Genomic DNA, 17509 nt, shown 5'->3' on the forward strand with positions numbered 1-17509 from the left:
AGAAAACGTTGTGGTGATTTACCTACGAATGAGTAAAACTGCACTTGCTTTAAAACACCGGCGATATTCTAAACATCGGCGCATTTATTTTGTTCGTATTCCGTAACATTCGTTTTCGTTTCGTGTACCCGTCTTATAATTAATAATTATCACGTCGAGGTCAGTGGTTTGTTTAGATAAAATTTATTGCTTTATGATCGAATAAAATTCTATAGCGCTTGTATGCAATGTATACTACGTAAACGGTCTGGAAGATGCTTGCAAGGTGCACTCTATACTAGTCCATGAAACTGACTTCATTGACTTACATTGTCAACAATATTGATGCCCGAAGACGCGCAAACGATGTATATCTAAACGTCTATGGTTATGGGGCAGGTAAGTATACATATATACATTGCATGTCACACATTGCATATACATTGCATGTTAAACATTGAGACCGAAATCAGTCAGGAATAATTACATTCAGTGTATATACGTGATATTGCTGGCAATAAGTACCGGTGCATTCGCCTGCCAAAATCAAGCCGGCCGGAGAACACGTTTCTGGTGTCCATCACAGGAACCACAGGGATGACACGACCATTAGCCGAAGGAATTTCTCATCGCCGAGGAAGAAGAGCTCATTCGACAAAACAGATAGAAGCTCCGAATGCAGCCGCCGTACAATGAAAAAAAAAAGTCACAGGCCTGCGCGGCGCACGCAGCACAGTCACAGCGTAAGCTGGTGGAGCTAGAGCACTGCACGGGCTCGGGCTTACCCGAAATCTCGGGCCCGGCCCGGCCCGTGGGCCGGGTAGGGCAGTTGTTTCACGGGCTCGGGCCGGGCTCGGGAACGGCATGGGCTTTTTGACCCGGGCCCGGGCCGGGCTCGGACTTTCTGTTGGTGTGCATGTAACTTGCAGCGAGTTATCCTCACGCGTCTCGACTCTGAAAAACCTGTTGCCCCGGCGCAGCTGGAAGCTAGCAGTGCTACTCCTGTGTACTTCCCTTTTCTTCTTCCGTCGTATTTTTTGCTATTTCCACAGAATGTAAAAGTCCAGAAAGACCGAAGTCGCCTCAAACCAAAGGATGCCATTGTATTCCTTACCTAAATCAATGTAATTAATGGTTTCAGCGCGGTGTAAGCGCGTTGGCGACTTGCTGATTCGTCTAAGGCGAATTGGTAAAACGATGACTGGTAAGATAAGATAATTCGTCACGCGGCTGAAATATGGCACTGCGTCCATCCATGATTGCACGCATGTTCTCAGCTGGCCGCCTAGCAGCAGTGCATTACGCTGCACCACGGAGGGACGAGAAGCTTTCTTTCTCCATTTACTCCATCCATGCGCTGCGCTCACGACCGGTCGTGGCTGCGCTTCGGCTATAGTGTACTAGAATACGGTTTAGTGGGGCAAGCGGCTGGGGCGGCGCATGCTTTGCAGTGAGGCGTCCGACGTGGAAAAATACTGTGGCGGCGTGGCGATAGAAGTCATCTTCATCTTTCTGGAGTTTTACATGCCAAAACCAGTTGTGATTATGAGGCAGCCCGTAGTGGGGGACTCCGGATTAATTTTGACCACCTGGTGTTCTTTAGCGTGCACTACAACGCAAGCACACGGGCATTTTTGCATTTCGCCTCCATCGAAATGCGGCCGCCGCGGCCGGGATACGATCTCGTGCTCAGCAGCGCAACGCTTTAGCTGACTGAGCCACCGCGTCGGGTGGCGATAGAAGTCGATTGGGCCGCATTAAAGTCGCGCCGTTGGAAACTGCTGGCGATACTGCTCGGCAGGGTCACTCGTACTACTTTGCGCGCTGGTATTTGCGTTCAGACCGCTAAAGTGGTGTTCATAATTGCATATGACATGTATTTATGATGTAAGAATAAATTCCTGTCATTCTCCTCTTTATATTATTTTTTAATGGCACTTGGTGGTTTTTTTCGGTCTCGGGCCGCGTTCGGGCTGGTGTCGAGTCGGGCTCGGGCCGGGCTCGGGCCTAAGGTAAACGAATGGCGGGCCGGGCTGGGCGGGTAACGTAGATTATTTCCGGGCCCGGGCCGGGCCCGGGTCTCGCCATAAATCTTTTGGTCGGCCTCAGGCAGGCAGCCCGATGTAAAATTGGGCCCGTGCAGTGCTCTAGGTGGAGCAACTCAAGAGTAGCTCCAATTTGGGCACCACGCACAGCAGGGTCTTCGCGGCAGTCTGTTCGCCTCGTTTGGACGAGAACGATCTGAACTGTCCGCCCGGCGTCGACGGCGAGCTGCGGCTTGTAATTCTCTCTGCACAGCAATCTGCTGACCCCGATCAAACCTTACAACTGCAACTTACATTTCGGGCGCGCCGCGTTTGCAGGTACATTAACTAGATGGCGCCACCATACTGGCGGAGGCAAGGCAGCTCGAGAGCGTGTTGATTGCGCGGCTCGTCTGAATCGCATATCGTCGTCTGCGCCTGTGGACGCTGCGTTTGCAGGCATCTTACCTAGATGGCGCCACCATAGTGGCGGAGGCTCGAGTCGTCTCCCCCTGCGTGCTTGCCTTATACTAGTTTCCGCCGCCCGATAGCAAGCGCTTGCGTGGCTCAGTGGTAGAGTATCCGGCTCCCACGCAGCAGGCGCGGGTTCGATCAAGGCGGGAATCGGGTACTTTTTCGCGTTTCCGGCGATAGCGGTTACGCGACCACCGGCGGTGGAATCAGCGCGACACGAAACGGCTATTGGAATGAGCCCATAACAGCTTACGCTGTAAAAAAAACACCTGGAATTGTCGGTGATAAAAAATGGAGCTTCAAGTATCATCATCATCATCATCATCAGCCTATATTTATGTCCACTGCAGGACGAAGGCCTCTCCCTGCGATCTCCAATTACCCCTGTCTTGCACTAGCGTATTCCAACTTGCGCCTGCAAATTTCCTAACCTCATCATCCCACCTGACTTTCTGCCGTCCTCGACTGCGCTTCCCTTCTCTTGGTATCCATTCTGTAACCCTAATGGTCCACCGGTTATCCATCCTACGCATTACATGGCCTGCCCAGCTCCATTTCTTCCGCTTAATGTCAACTAGAATATCGTCTACCCCCGTTTGTTCTCTGATCCACACCGCTCTCTTCCTGTCTCTTAACGTTACTCCTAAGATTTTTCGTTCCATCGCTCTTTGTGCGGTCCTTAACTTGTTTTCGAGCTTCTTTGTTAACCTCCAAGTCTCTGCCCCATATGTTAGCACCGGTAGAATGCAATGATTGTACACTTTTCTTTTCAACGACAGTGGTAAGCTCCCAGTCAGGATTTGGCAATGCCTGCCGTATGCACTCCAACCCAATTTTATTCTTCTGTAAATTTCTTTCTCATGATCAGGGTCCCCTGTGAGTAATTGACCTAGATAAACATATTCCTTTACAGACTCTAGAGGCTGACTGGCGATCCTGAATTCTTGTTCCCTTGCCAGGCTATTGAACATTATCTTTGTCTTCTGCATATTCATCTTCAACCCAATTCTTGCACTTTCTCGATGAAGGTCCTCAATCATTTGTTGTAATTCCTCTCCATTGTTGCTCAATAGGACAATGTCATCTGCAAACCGAAGGTTGCTGAGATATTCTCCATCGATCCTCACTCCTAATCCTTCCCAGTCTAAGAGCTTGAATACTTCTTCTAAGCATGCAGTGAATAGCATTGGAGAGATTGTGTCTCCTTGCCTGACCCCTTTCTTGATAGGTATCTTTCTACTTTTCTTGTGGAGAACCAAGGTAGCTGTGGAATCCTTGTAGATATTTGCCAAGATATTCACGTATGCCTCCTCCACTCCTTGATTACGCAATGCCTCTATGACTGCTGATATCTCTACTGAATCGAATGCCTTTTCATAATCTATGAAAGCCATATAGAGAGGTTGATTGTACTCCGCAGATTTCTCGATTACCTGATTGATGGCGTGGATATGGTCCAACGTAGAATATCCCTTCCTGAAGCCAGCCTGTTCTCTTGGTGTTGTCCAGTCAAGTCAAGTGTTGTCCTGATTCTATTGGAGATTATCTTGGTGAATATTTTATACAATACTGAAATCAAGCTAATGGGTCTGTAATTCTTCATTTCTTTAACGTCTCCCTTCTTATGGATAACTATAATGTTGGCGTTCTTCCAGCTCTCTGGTACACTTGAAGTTGTGAGGCATTGCGTATAAAGGGCCGCAAGCTTTTCAAGCATGATATCTCCTCCATCTTTGATTAAATCTACTGTTATTCCATCTTCTCCAGGCGCTTTTCCCCTGGTCATTTCTTTCAAGGCCCTTCTAACTTCATCGCTAGTTATAGAAGGAGCTTCTGTATCCGGTTCATCACTATTTCGAATGGAAGTAGCTTGGCTGTTTTGGCTACTGTACAGGTCAGTATAGAATTCTTCTGCTGCTTTTACTATGTCATCGAAATTGCTGATGATATTACCATGCTTATCTTTCAGTGCATACATCTTGCCTTGTCCTATGCCTAGTTTTCTTCTTACTGATTTCATGCTGCGTCCATATTTTACGGCTTCCTCAATTTTTCCCACGTTATAATTTCGAATATCCCTTACTTTCTTCTTGTTGATCAGTTTTGACAGTTCAGCGAATTCTATCTGATCTCTTGAGTTGGACACTTTTATGTTTTGTCGTTTCTTTATTAGGTCCTTTGTTTCTTGGGAGAGCTTCCCTACAGGTTGCTTTGGTGCCTTACCTCCCACTTCAATTGCTGCTTCTAAGATCAGCCTAGTTACGGTTTCATTCATTAGCTCTATGTTATCTTCATCTTCCTGTTCTAAAGCTGCATATTTGTTTGCGAGCACCAGCCTGAATTGGTCTGCTTTTACCCTTACTGCCTCTAGGTTGGCCTGTTTCCTCTTGACTAATTTCACTCTCTCTCTCTTCAAATTGATGGAAATCCTAGACCTCACTAACCTATGGTCACTGCACTTAACCTTACCTAACACTTCTACATCCTGCACTATGCTTGGATCGGCAGAGAGTATGAAATATATTTCATTCCTTGTTTCTCCATTAGGGCTTTTCCAGGTCCACTTCCTGTTGCTGCACTTCCTGAAGAAGGTATTCATTATTCGGAGCCTATTCCTTTCCGCGAATTCTACTAACATCTCTCCTCTTGCATTCCTAGAATCGATGCCGTAGTTGCCAATGGCTTGCTCACCAACCTGCTTTTTCCCCACTTTTGCATTGAAGTCGCCCATGACTAAAGTATACTGAGTTTGCACCTTTCTCATTGCTAGTTCAACATCTTCGTAAAACTGTTCTATTTCTTCATCATCGTGACTAGAGTATTTCTTCATCATCGTGGCTTCAAGTATACCGCTGTCGAACTCGGATAACTCATAGAATAAAGAAAGCCTGGGCGAACGTTTGAATGCCGCCATCTTGATCTGTTAAATAATTAAATTCTGGTGGGTTATGTGCCAAAACCACCACCTGAATATGAGGCATGCCATAGAGGGGGACTCCGGAATAATTTCGACTACCTGGTGTTCTTTAACGTGTACCCAATGCAAGCACACCAGTGTTTTTTTTTTTTCATTCTGCCCAAACCGGAATGCGGACGCCATGGGCTGGGAATGGAACCCGCGACTTCGTGCTTTGCAGCGCAACGTTCATCGCGACCCGAAACGGCTATTGGAACGAGCCCATGCTTACGCCGTAAAAGCAGGGCGACGATAGCATGTAGCAACCGCTTCGCAGCGGTTGAGCTATAGCCATGAGGCACTGGCAACAAGAAGAAGCCGCGCGAAGCGTTAACACAAACAGTGTCGAACATAAATGACACGACTTATTCTAAAGCCGCAAAATCCGGCATTCGCGGCGCTGCAGAAGACCCAAGTAATGACGCATAGTCTCAGAACATGCTGATGTGTCTACTGAAAGTGGTGGTTTGGATAGACTGCTGACTGAATCCTTGCCTATCGTTCCAGGAGGTGGAGAGTGTGGAGCATGGTCAGGTAGAAGAAACAGCGTTAGCCGTCTCCATCACTTGAGCGAGCTCGGCGGGCACACTACAAAGGGAAGTTTATTGAAGCGCTAATAAGAATAACAGAATAGGTGACCGTAGCTTTGAAAACCGTACATGCTAATACTTATGGGTAAAACAAAGAATCGTTCAATCCGTCCGCCCACCATCACTGATATGTATGTAACACACTCGCACCCCAACCAAATAAGTTACGTGGGAAGAGCGAGAGAAAAAAGTTTAATGATAGGAAATGCAGAAAGGTCGACCTGAGGTACATTCCTCTAGCTCGATACTCTGCGTTGGTTGAAGGGGAAGAGGGAAAGAAAGAGGCGCATGATAGGTGACGATGACGAGAAAAAAAGGAGGATGTAACGCAAGGAATTTGGTTTACTCAAAGCCTACAGTCCGGGCCTGTACTTTTTAAAAAGTCCAGTAACGCCTGGATGGCCTTAAAACTCGATTGAAGGTCTGGCCAAGGGCCTAAAATAACATCCTCCGACAATGGTGGGCTGTCGAGGCGCGTAAGGTCATTTCTAAACTTTTGACGCTTTTCCACGTCCTGAGGGCAGTCACAAAGCACATGACCTATAGTCTCATTGACATTGCACAAGTCACAGTCTGGAGACTCATTGCGTCGCATGAGGTGCACGTATCGGCGCGTAAACGCTACCCCCAGCCTTAGTCTGTGCAGAATACTGGTCCGCCTGCGTTGAATTTTCGGTGGTAGCCTCAATTTCATGGTCAGGTCCCATCTCTGGAGTCGTCTGTATCGATTATCCGGATTGTCCCAGTGCTCTTCTGTCGCTTTTCGGATGACACTTGAGAGAAGGCAGTTGGCATCCGCTCTTGAAAAAGCGATTACAAGCAATGAATCTGGTTCTTCGAGTGCTTCTTTCGCTTCGGCATCGGCCAGTACATTGCCGTGTACACTGCAGTGACTCGGAATCCATTAAAATGTAATGTGGTGGCCGGTCTCTCCACTCGGCAGTTTGAAGAGCCAACACTCTGCAAGAGTTTTGTTTCATTACAACTCTAAGTAGTTGCAGAGCCGATTTTGCATCACTAAAGACTGTCCATTCTTGAGGAGGCTGTCGCGAAATATAGTGAACTACCTCTCTGATTGCCACTAGTTCCGTAGATGTTGGAGTCATCTTGTTACGCAGACGAAACAGGTCGAACGAATTGATGCACAGGCATGACGAAAGCCGCACCAGACGCATACGACAGAGATCGATCTGCCTGTATACACATTTGTCGAGGAGCCATATTCTTTCGACATATATTCAAGTGGTAAATGTCTGAGGCCGACGGTAAGCAGACAGACAAGCAGACAGACAGACAGACAGACAGACAGACAGACAGACAGACAGACAGACAGACAGACAGACAGACAGACAGACAGACGGACGGACGGACGGACGGACGGACGGACGGACGGACGGACGGACGGACGGACGGACGGACGGACGGACGGACGGACGGACGGACGGACGGACGGACGGACGGACGGACGGACGGACGGACGGACGGACGGACGGACGGACGGACGGACGGACGGACGGACGGACGGACGGACGGACGGACGGACGGACGGACGGACGGACGGACGGACGGACGGACGGACGGACGGACGGACGGACGGACGGACGGACGGACAGACAGACAGACAGACAGACAGGACAGACAGACAGACAGACAGACAGACAGACAGACAGACAGACAGACAGACAGACAGACAGACAGACAGACAGACAGACAGACAGACAGACAGACAGACAGACAGACAGACAGACAGACAGACAGACAGACAGACAGACAGACAGACAGACAGACAGACAGACAGACAGACAGACAGACAGACAGACAGACAGACAGACAGACAGACAGACAGACAGACAGACAGACAGACAGACAGACAGACAGACAGACAGACAGACAGACAGACAGACAGACAGACAGACAGACAGACAGACAGACAGACAGACAGACAGACAGACAGACAGACAGACAGACAGACAGACAGACAGACAGACAGACGACAGACAGTGAACTTTTATTGAGGTCCTGAGGGACTAGCCGGCGGAAACCCGTTGGGGCCCCCGGCTCGCCGCAGGCTGCTCCCATGTCGGAATCGGGAGGCCAAGTTTCTCCGCTCTTTCACGGGCCCTCTGTAAAAGCGTAGAGGGACGGTAAGCATTCGCTATTTTTTTAGAAATTCCGGGAATAATTAGACGTACCCGTATTTTGGACATCACCCATGAGGGCATACGTGGAAGGTCAGCAGGGGCAAATTATGATGGTATGGTGGATTCTTGGCATTTAAATGCTCTTGAAGAAGTTGAGTCCGGCCGTATGTCAGGAAGTGTCGATAAGGGGTGGCGTCGGTGACGGCACAGCAGCCGGAGGAATACTCGAAGAGGTTCGCATCGTAGATAGACAAGTAAAGAGGTGACGCGAGCTTCGTCAATTTTACCATAAGTTGAGGTGCAACGTGGAACACCTAGACATGTTCTCAGTATCTGTGCCTTGGCACTTTACAGCGTAAGCAAACATGACGGGCTCATACTTGATAAAACCGGCAGGCTATACCGAATGTAGCCGACGTAAAGTGCCTGATACAGCCGGAGTAGCGAATGCTCAGATCTTCATACCGGCCAGAAAGCAAAAAACTTGAGCAAGTCCGTTAATTTTTTATTAAACATTTAGACAGCATGAAACACCGCGGTCAATGACAAAGCCGAGGTATCTGTGGTGGGTCACATATGGGATTGCATTGCCATTGATCATAACTGGATACCGATACATAAGCTTCCGTGTGAACGCTATCGCAGCGCACTTATCTGGGGTCAGTTGCAGCCCTTGGCACTGCAGTTACTGAGACGTTAAAGAAACAGCTCGCTGCAATCTTGCAGGAATTAGCGGTCGCGTGACTGCGGACGCCCATATGCATATATCGTCTGCGTAGGCACTGATGCGTACTGTATGAGGAATTATTTCCGCCAAGCCAATGAGGGCAACATTGAAAAGTGTTGGGCTGAGCATTCCTCCTTGAGGCGCTCCATGGACCACAACGTGTCTTCCTGTTTCGCCATCATTCGTGGACAGGAAGACTGTGCGACCATTTAGGTAATTTTCAATCCACATATAGAGATGGTGGCCCATGCCCAAATTACTGGTATCTCAAGAATGGATTGGCGCAGTACATTGTCATAGGCTCCTTTTATGTCTAATAAAACTGCTCCTACAAGTCGGTGTCTCCTTTTTTTGTGTTCTACCGTGGACACGAGATCAATGACCCCGTCTATAGCAGACCGTTCACGTCTAAATCTGGTCATCGTTTGAGGATAAAACTCATTATTTTCCATGAACTATTCTAACCTAGTGAGCACCATCCGTTCCATCACTTTACAGACACATCTAGCTAAAGCTTCTGACCGGTAAGATGACATTTCGTAAGGCGCTTTTCCTGGCTTTAGGAGGGCTACCAAACGGATGGTTTTCCACTGCTTCGGGACTTTACTGGATAACCACGTGGCGTTATAGTACGACAGTAGGACTTTCCGACCTTCCATGCCAAGGTGGCATACAGCAGTATATGAATAACGGTCAGGTCCAGGTGTAAAGGATCGTCTCGAAGCAGCAAGTGCAGCGTCCAATTCAGGCATCGTGAAAGGAAGGTCAAGACGAGCATCCTTAGGAGGTGGCGCGGGTCGATCCAGTGTGAGACATCTTGAAATATCGGTACTGGTGACGCTCTTACAGAAGTCTTCGGCGACCTGCACTTCCGTCAGGGATTGGCGAAGTGCTAGAGCACGGAAAGGATAGTTTTGCTGAGGAGGGGCACGAATACTTCGTACTATCTGCCACATCAGTGGCTTTCGAGGATCCAGCGACGAACAGAAGGTCCTCCACCGTTGTTTAGCCATTTCTTAAGGTGACGCCGTATTTTTCGTTGTGCTCGTCGCGTACATTTCCTTTCCGCTCGATCACGGATCGCGCGGAACCGTTCATATTCAATATCAATCATCGTTTTGGATGTTGGTGCAATGATAAACTTTGTTGTTTGGGAAAGCGCACACGACAAGCTATATACAAGTATATTTACAAATGAATACGCTGCACTCCGCCAAAAGACAACAGCCCGCGCGAGCCTCCAATCGTCGTCGTCATCTTTACAGCAGCGGCCTTTTCGTCATCGTAAATACTGGCCCGTAGCAATATATATACATATATAACGTGAGAGCCTGCCGAGATCCGGTAGTTGAATAGGAACTTGTAGGTTGAGGACGCACGTGCGAAACAAACGATGCTTTCTTTTCTTCGTTTCGGCCAGGGTCCGGCCTTTATATATACACTAAAGAACGTTTGTGCACGTACGTCTTCTTTATTTTTGATGCAACACGACTTATATATAAATGACTATATATATACCACGTGACCGGCTTCCCACACTTCACACACACATACTTTTTTCCCCTTTGACACTCCTAATGCTGGCGCATTAGAAGTAGAGAAGAGGTTGTTAAAGCCATACACACGTAGGTACGCTTTAGTGAAGAAAGAAGAGATCAAGGAGAGATAGGCAAAATGCTAGACTGCAGTAAGTGTAATAAAACCTGATTGCATCAAGCGGGCTATAGGCGACTCTGTCCACCCGCAATACAATGTAGGGCGCCGCATAGCTCGGGCCCGTTCATTATTAAAATCGGTTGCAGATAGTGGGGATCTCGCAGCCTTTGTCGATGCAGCCCAGTACGAGCGTTCCGATTGCTTCGCAGTGGTTTCTGTCGACCATACTGGCAAACTCCTATGTTCTGCCTCGGTTCGAAATGTTTCGGCAACGGTGGCTGAGCAAATGGCCATCGCTATAGCAATGAAGGACCCGTCGCGTCCAAATATATTCACGGACTCGCGGTCCGCAGCTAGGGCTTTCGCTTCGGGCTCGATCTCGCGGGAAGCAGCGGCCATCCTCGGCAGCGAGGGGGCTGCCGGGTTTCACACTATAAAATGGTTCCCGGCCCACATGGGGGCCAACGTACATCCCGATGTTCCCAACGCCAATGAATTTGCCCATGACCGTGCGCGAGGTTTCGCTCACCGCGGCGGTGCCGGCGGATTCGAAGGCGGGGACGCCGGGAGGTACAGGGACTCGCTCCTCACTTTCCACGAGATCTTGACTCATTATCATCTTTCGCGGAGGGCTTTTCCACCTCCTCACCCTAGACTCACTCGATCGCAATCGACGGCCTTTAGGATGCTCCAAACGGGGTCTTTCCCTTCGAGGGGCAGATTTAGTCACTTCTCGCCCAACATCGAACCGCAATGTCCGGACTGCGGAGAGGCGTACTGCTCATTAGCTCACATGCTCTGGCAATGTCCTGCGTTACGCGACACAGAGTTCAACAACGAAGAGGTCTGGGAGGAAGCCCTTAAAAGCGGCGACCTCTCGCTTCAACTTCGGGCTGTCCAGAGGGCCTGCGAGAGGGCGGAGGGCCACGGTCTTCCGGTCCCTGCGTGGGAGCGGCCCGCGACTGCTACCGACTCCCCCTGAAAGGGGGCGTCCAAACGCAGTTCCTCAGGACCTGAATAAAAGTTCTTTGTCTGTCTGTCTGTCAGGCGACTCTGTGTCGCCGCCCCATTTTAAAGTATAAGCCAATAAACATAATCATTATCATGATCATCATCATCAAGAGTTATGGTGCCTCGGTAACAGCGTCGCTGCCGAGAAGTGGTACCATCGAGGCATCCTATACGCCAGCGTTGTGCAGGGGCGGCGCCAGAAGGGGGCACGGGGGGAGGGGGGGGTGGCAGCCCCCCCCCCCCCCCCAATTTTCGCCTGCCCCCCCAAGAGCGCTGAAAAGCTGACCCAATGTAGGCGCTATGAGAGAAAATGTCACTTTTGATGTCTTACAACGTGGAGGCAGATGCATGAGTGCAGCGCTGCTTACAAAGGGCGGCCTTGTGATAGAATAGTCGCTTGGACTACAGCGTGAACTGCCGCAATAAGATATAAATGGTTCCCACGGTTCTAAACGTGTTTAAAAATGGGCTACCCTTCTTCGTTGTTCCGTCTGCTCGCGTGAACCGGCAAGTTCGTGCCTCGGATGCAATACGCTCGTTTTCAGGCGCCTTCCGCTCACAGGCCTCTTTAGCAGAGAATACGCTTCGCCCTGCTGAGGTAGCATAACCGCGAGTGCTGTGTAACCGAAGGCAGCGCACGTATACCACGCGGGATACACGTGTCGCCTTGATGCGGCGCATAAGAACACGGGCGCAGCAAACAGCGCCGGCTCGAAACCATAGATGTTCCCATATGGAGACGGTTTCAATACCTTTTCATGCGAACTCCGCTCGGCTACTGGGCAGAGTTGAACCATGACCAGGCGGACATCCCAGTCGCATCGCTGAAGTGCATAAACTAGCGGTCCACGAACTGCACAAGCTAGGTGTTTTCGCTGTGACGATACCGGAATGGTCATCATCTTGCGAGCGCATGTTTTGGTACCTTCGAAGATTGAAGACTTATCTTCCTAGCAGGATGACAAATAACTGTCTGAGTGACCTAGCTGGGATTGCGGTCAAACAATCTCTTGCCAATAAGATATATATTCAGCCTGTTCTCGACATGTTTGATGCTACGCACAGTAATAGACGTATACGTCTGCACTAGTATGCCGGTATAATGATACCGCATCGTATCTCTGCGGCGCTGTCACGGGAAAATTGTGCGGGTATAAGAACACCCCCTTGATCAACGAATAAATCCCGGCTATGTTATGACTTGTATGTACTGTCACAGCGCAGGCACTGACATCTGTGGTTGTGCCGAAACCTTCGAGCACTTCGTCTGTCCCCATCATCGCTTTGAAAGACACTCCATAGGGTGATGTCCGAGGCGATGTAGGTTCCCTAGCTAATGTAGTGAATAGTGCTAATATTTGCGTTTGTGAAACCTGCTGTACTGTATGGCCAAAATTGACGTGCCTACTGCGTCCTTTATTTTTGCAGTTCTCTCGTATTTTCTATTTGCTTTTGGTATTATTTTCCCGTATATCTCCTTGTTATTATTTTCTCATTTTCAGCGTTTAGAATCACCAGCTGGCGCCACAAGTGTGTTTAACTTTTTTTTGTAATTTGGCGTGTCTTTACCAAAGTTGGGTTTGATATGCACATTGCTTAGTGGTGTTCACTCTCCTGCTGTGAAATTACTCTTTTGAAGGTATATTGTGATCTAGTTAAGTAATGTTATTTTGTTACTGCTGGGTATGTCACTTTTTTCATTATTTAATACCCTTTTGTTATGTGTGTGCTGTACGATGTACTATATAAATTTTCATTGTCCTTGCAAGAGCACTGCTGTGTAAATGTGCTAATTTCTAATTTATATCTTGCTGCGTTGCTGGAATAGCTTATTCACACTGATGTATTAGAACGCCTTTAGCCCAATCAAGCTGGTGTTGAAAGATTGTAGACATCGAACAATCTGTATCCGCATCGCAACCCTTTTGTGCTCTCGGACGAGCGTGTTGAACATACATATTACTAACCCCAATTATAGTCATTGCTCTAATTACACCAACTGCTATGCGGGATATAGCCTAGATTCATTAATAGCCGTACCCACAAGATGTCCTCCGTCCGGATCTCACTCTTTAATAGATCATGTATTATCTTATTCTTCTTCTTTCTGGGGTTTTACGTGCCCAAACCAGTTCTGATTATTTGGCACGCCGTAGTGTAGGGCTCCGGAACAATTTTGACCCCCTGGGGTTCCTTAACGTGCACTACAACGCAAGCACACGAGCGTTTTTGCATTTCGCCTCCATCGAAATGCGGCCGCCGCGGCCGGAATTCGATCCCGCGATCTCGTGCTCAGCAGCACAACGCCTTAGCTGACTGAGCCACCCCGGCGGGTAGATCTTGTATTATCAAACTTACACCTAGAGCAATGCGCTGGCGTAATCACCGTTCCCATAACAGACCACTATCCCGTATTCGTTCTATTAAAGTCTATTAACCCACCGTACCAACGAAACATAAAAAGAGCTAACTTTCACACCACTAAGTTCATTAGTCAAATTGCAGAAATCGACTGGAACCCGATTCTTTCTATAACAGACCCAGTCCTGGCATTCGAACAATTTAACAACAAAGTTAGAAGCCTATACTCGGAGTGTACGAGTCTAACACAAAATACTCACTGGTTCTCCACCCCTAGAAACCCATGGATAACAGAATCCCTCTTACAAAGGGTTATAAAACGTGATAACCTTCATAAAAAATTAAAACGCCAACCTTTTAATGTAACTTTAAAGTCGCGGTACATAACTTATTCTAGAACACTTACCAGACTCTTGAAAGCAGCCAAGCGTTCCTACTTTGAGAAAGCGATTGTTAACAAAAAATAACACCCGCAAAACCTGGGATACCATTAGGTCCTTTCTCCATCTGTCTTCACCAAACCACGCACTTAACCAACTTAATACAGGAACAAGGATAGTAACGGAAGCCACTGATATCGCAAACGAATTCAATACATTTTTCTGCCCTACACAAGATCATTCACCTGATAGTACACCACAGCTAGTACTCAGGCAAACCCCTTATTCATTTTACTTGTTCCCTACATCACCCAAAGAAGTTTCCGAGTCAATCGCTAGTTTACGAACTACAGGTCCCGGCCTTGATGATTTACAACCTTCTAAAATCAAATTAGTATCATCTCATCTCGCCGATGTACTCGCGCACATTATTAACTGCAAGTTCATATCAGGCGTTTTCGCCGACGAATTAAAACACGGTAAAATAACGGTAAATAATAAAAAAGGTGACAAAGAATTAATTTCAAAGTATCACCCTATCTGCATGATATCTTTTTTTAGCAAAGTTATTGAGAAACTACTTGTAAACCGCCAACAAATTACTTTCACAAATTTAATATTCTCTCGCCTGAACAACACGGGTTTCGTAAAGGTTATTCAAATGAAATAGCTATAACGTCATTCACTGACAAAATAAAACATGCCCTTGACAACGGCCGTTGGTACAGTTTTCGTTGACTTCAGTAAAGCATTTGACACCATCTGTCATAACATTATTTCTTACAAGTTAGAAGCTCTGGGCATTCGTGGTTCATCTCTTACGCTCATCCGCAGTTATTTGACTAACGGAACACAAGTTGTAAATTTCGGAGGTTCACTCTCACATACTAAATAAGTCTCTAAGGATGTCCCACAAGGCTCACTTATAGGCCCTTTACTTTTCCTGGTGTACATTAATGATCTTCCTCACTGTTTAACCAGTACTTCATCTCTACTATATGCTGACGACACCACTGTATTTACTAACAGCAAATGCATAAACACCGTAATAGACCGACTGAAAAAAACTAAATTAAAACTAAATTCCGACCTAAGCAACTTGTCTGCCTGGTGCACAAGTAACAAACTTCACATCAACCCTTCGAAAACTCAGTTTAAGCTTATTCATACACATAAACGTGTCATCGCGCCCGCGCCACCACTCGTCTTACAAACTCATGTTCTCTCACCTGCACATGAAGTTGTCTTCCTTGGCGTCGAACTTGACCCCCAACTTTTGCATGCGGACATGGTGTCAAAAAATTGCCTTTCGAATAAGAGTACTAATTCTAACGCGTTCGTATTTTCCACAAAACGTAAGAACTTCACTTTATAACGCATTTATTCATTGTCACTTGCAATACTGCATCTCAATTTGGGGAAACACATATTGCTCGCACATAATACAACTACATCTACAACATTTACATACATCTACATCTACAACATTTACATCTACAACATTTACAAAATCAAGCCTTGAGGATCATCAATTTCTCCAGTTACATGTCACATGCAGTACTAATTTTCAGTTACCTAAAAATACTACCATTACGTTACATGCTCCAGCTCAAATTGGTTTTACTAATAAACCGCACACTAAATCATTAAATCATTTTAGATACATTTAATAGGTCTACTCTTTCCAACACTAACAATACGAGATTTTCCGCTAACAACAATTTTTTACTCCCCCGAATAAACACTAATTATGAAATGTTTACTGCTCTTTCTACGGCCATTAAATACTGGGAAAAACTACCACCCCATATTAAAACCTGCCGCACAACATTAACATTCAAGAGAGATACGAATAAATATTTACTAACGACACTACTGGCTACAGACTCATTACTATGAGTATATATTGTGTACAAAATTTTTTTCCAGTTTTCAATGTTTTTGTATTTATCTATAGTATTAGTAGCTTTATTTATTTTTTATTTTATATCTCCCTTTGTCGTCTTTCTTTTTCTCCTTCATTTTTAGACGTTGTAAATTTTTTTGTCGCACAGTCTATATTACACTTCTACTTTGCCTATTGTGTGCATATATTTGTTTCTAATTATCTGTTACATTAACCTCGTGTTCTTTGATATGTGTCATTCCTATGTTTCCATAACGTGTCAATTACTACATATATATTTATTCATTCGCTGTATGTATTTCATTTGCTTGTATGTTGAACTTCAATTATTGTAAGTACCTTTCTTGTGTTTGATTATTTGCTTCACGAACTTCGTCTATTCTGATGTCTGTTGCTGCTATATTGCCATAATGTATTACTTACTGCATTGTTAAATTACTAATAGGAGGTTCCCCTGACAGTTCTTGTAACTCCGGGACCTCCTTCTGTACTAATGATGAATGATGAAATAAAAAATAAAATAGAGCACGGACTTTTCTAACAGAAGTCCAATAAAAAATAAAGAAATGTTCATTTTTCTTTCACGTGCTTTCATTCTTTAATGAGCGACTGGAGGAAGCGTAGGTGCCATGTAACAAGATTTGTCTCGGATTGCCGATTGATTGTGCAGAACATGTACAAAATAAGAAGAAAGTGGAAGGTAGTGAAACATTGTCAAAACACAACGCATAAGTTCCCCGCCTGCCTGCCCCCCCCCCCCCCCCCCCCCCCCGGAGGAACTCACTTCTCGTGGGTGCCCCCCCCCCCCCCAGTAAAAAAATGGCGGCGCCGCCCCTAGCGTTGTGCGAAGCCTCAGCAGTGTTTCTGCTGCGTAGCAGGGCTTTCCTTCCGTGCTGTGTCGCATCAACATGTCCCTCCCACGTATTAGAACATCGTCTGAGCTAGCAGTTTCAGAACAACGCCAAACCTTGCTGTTCCTCTCAATGTCTCGCACGAAACTGCCCATTTTTATGTACGCGATTTGCTTTCGTTGGCTCTTTCGTCGGTGTTATGGCAGGTGCTCGTACTTTCACCGCTTGTGCAAAGCTGTCGATGCAAAGCACACGTGATTAGCGCAACTGAGTTGCCGAACGCCAACAATAAACATATTATAAGAAAAAAAATACATTCGATGCGAACGTAATCTTCACAAATATATGACTTATAAATATCATTTGACAAGATAAATAAACATTTCCTCAAATTGTATTAAACGTCCAGGCCTGTGCGGAGATTATGAAGCTACGCGATGGGCAACAATGCTA

At 46.7% G+C, this 17509-nt stretch overlaps 1 protein-coding gene across 1 annotated transcript in view; it reads left to right on the plus strand.

Moving 5' to 3' along the window:
* The window catches only part of LOC119445564 (uncharacterized), a 160073-nt gene that overhangs the window by 103289 nt on the left and 39275 nt on the right, over positions 1-17509 (plus strand). The window lies entirely within an intron of this gene.

This window comes from Dermacentor silvarum, chromosome 3, assembly GCF_013339745.2.
Source record: "Dermacentor silvarum isolate Dsil-2018 chromosome 3, BIME_Dsil_1.4, whole genome shotgun sequence".
NCBI classification, from domain to species: domain Eukaryota; kingdom Metazoa; phylum Arthropoda; class Arachnida; order Ixodida; family Ixodidae; genus Dermacentor; species Dermacentor silvarum.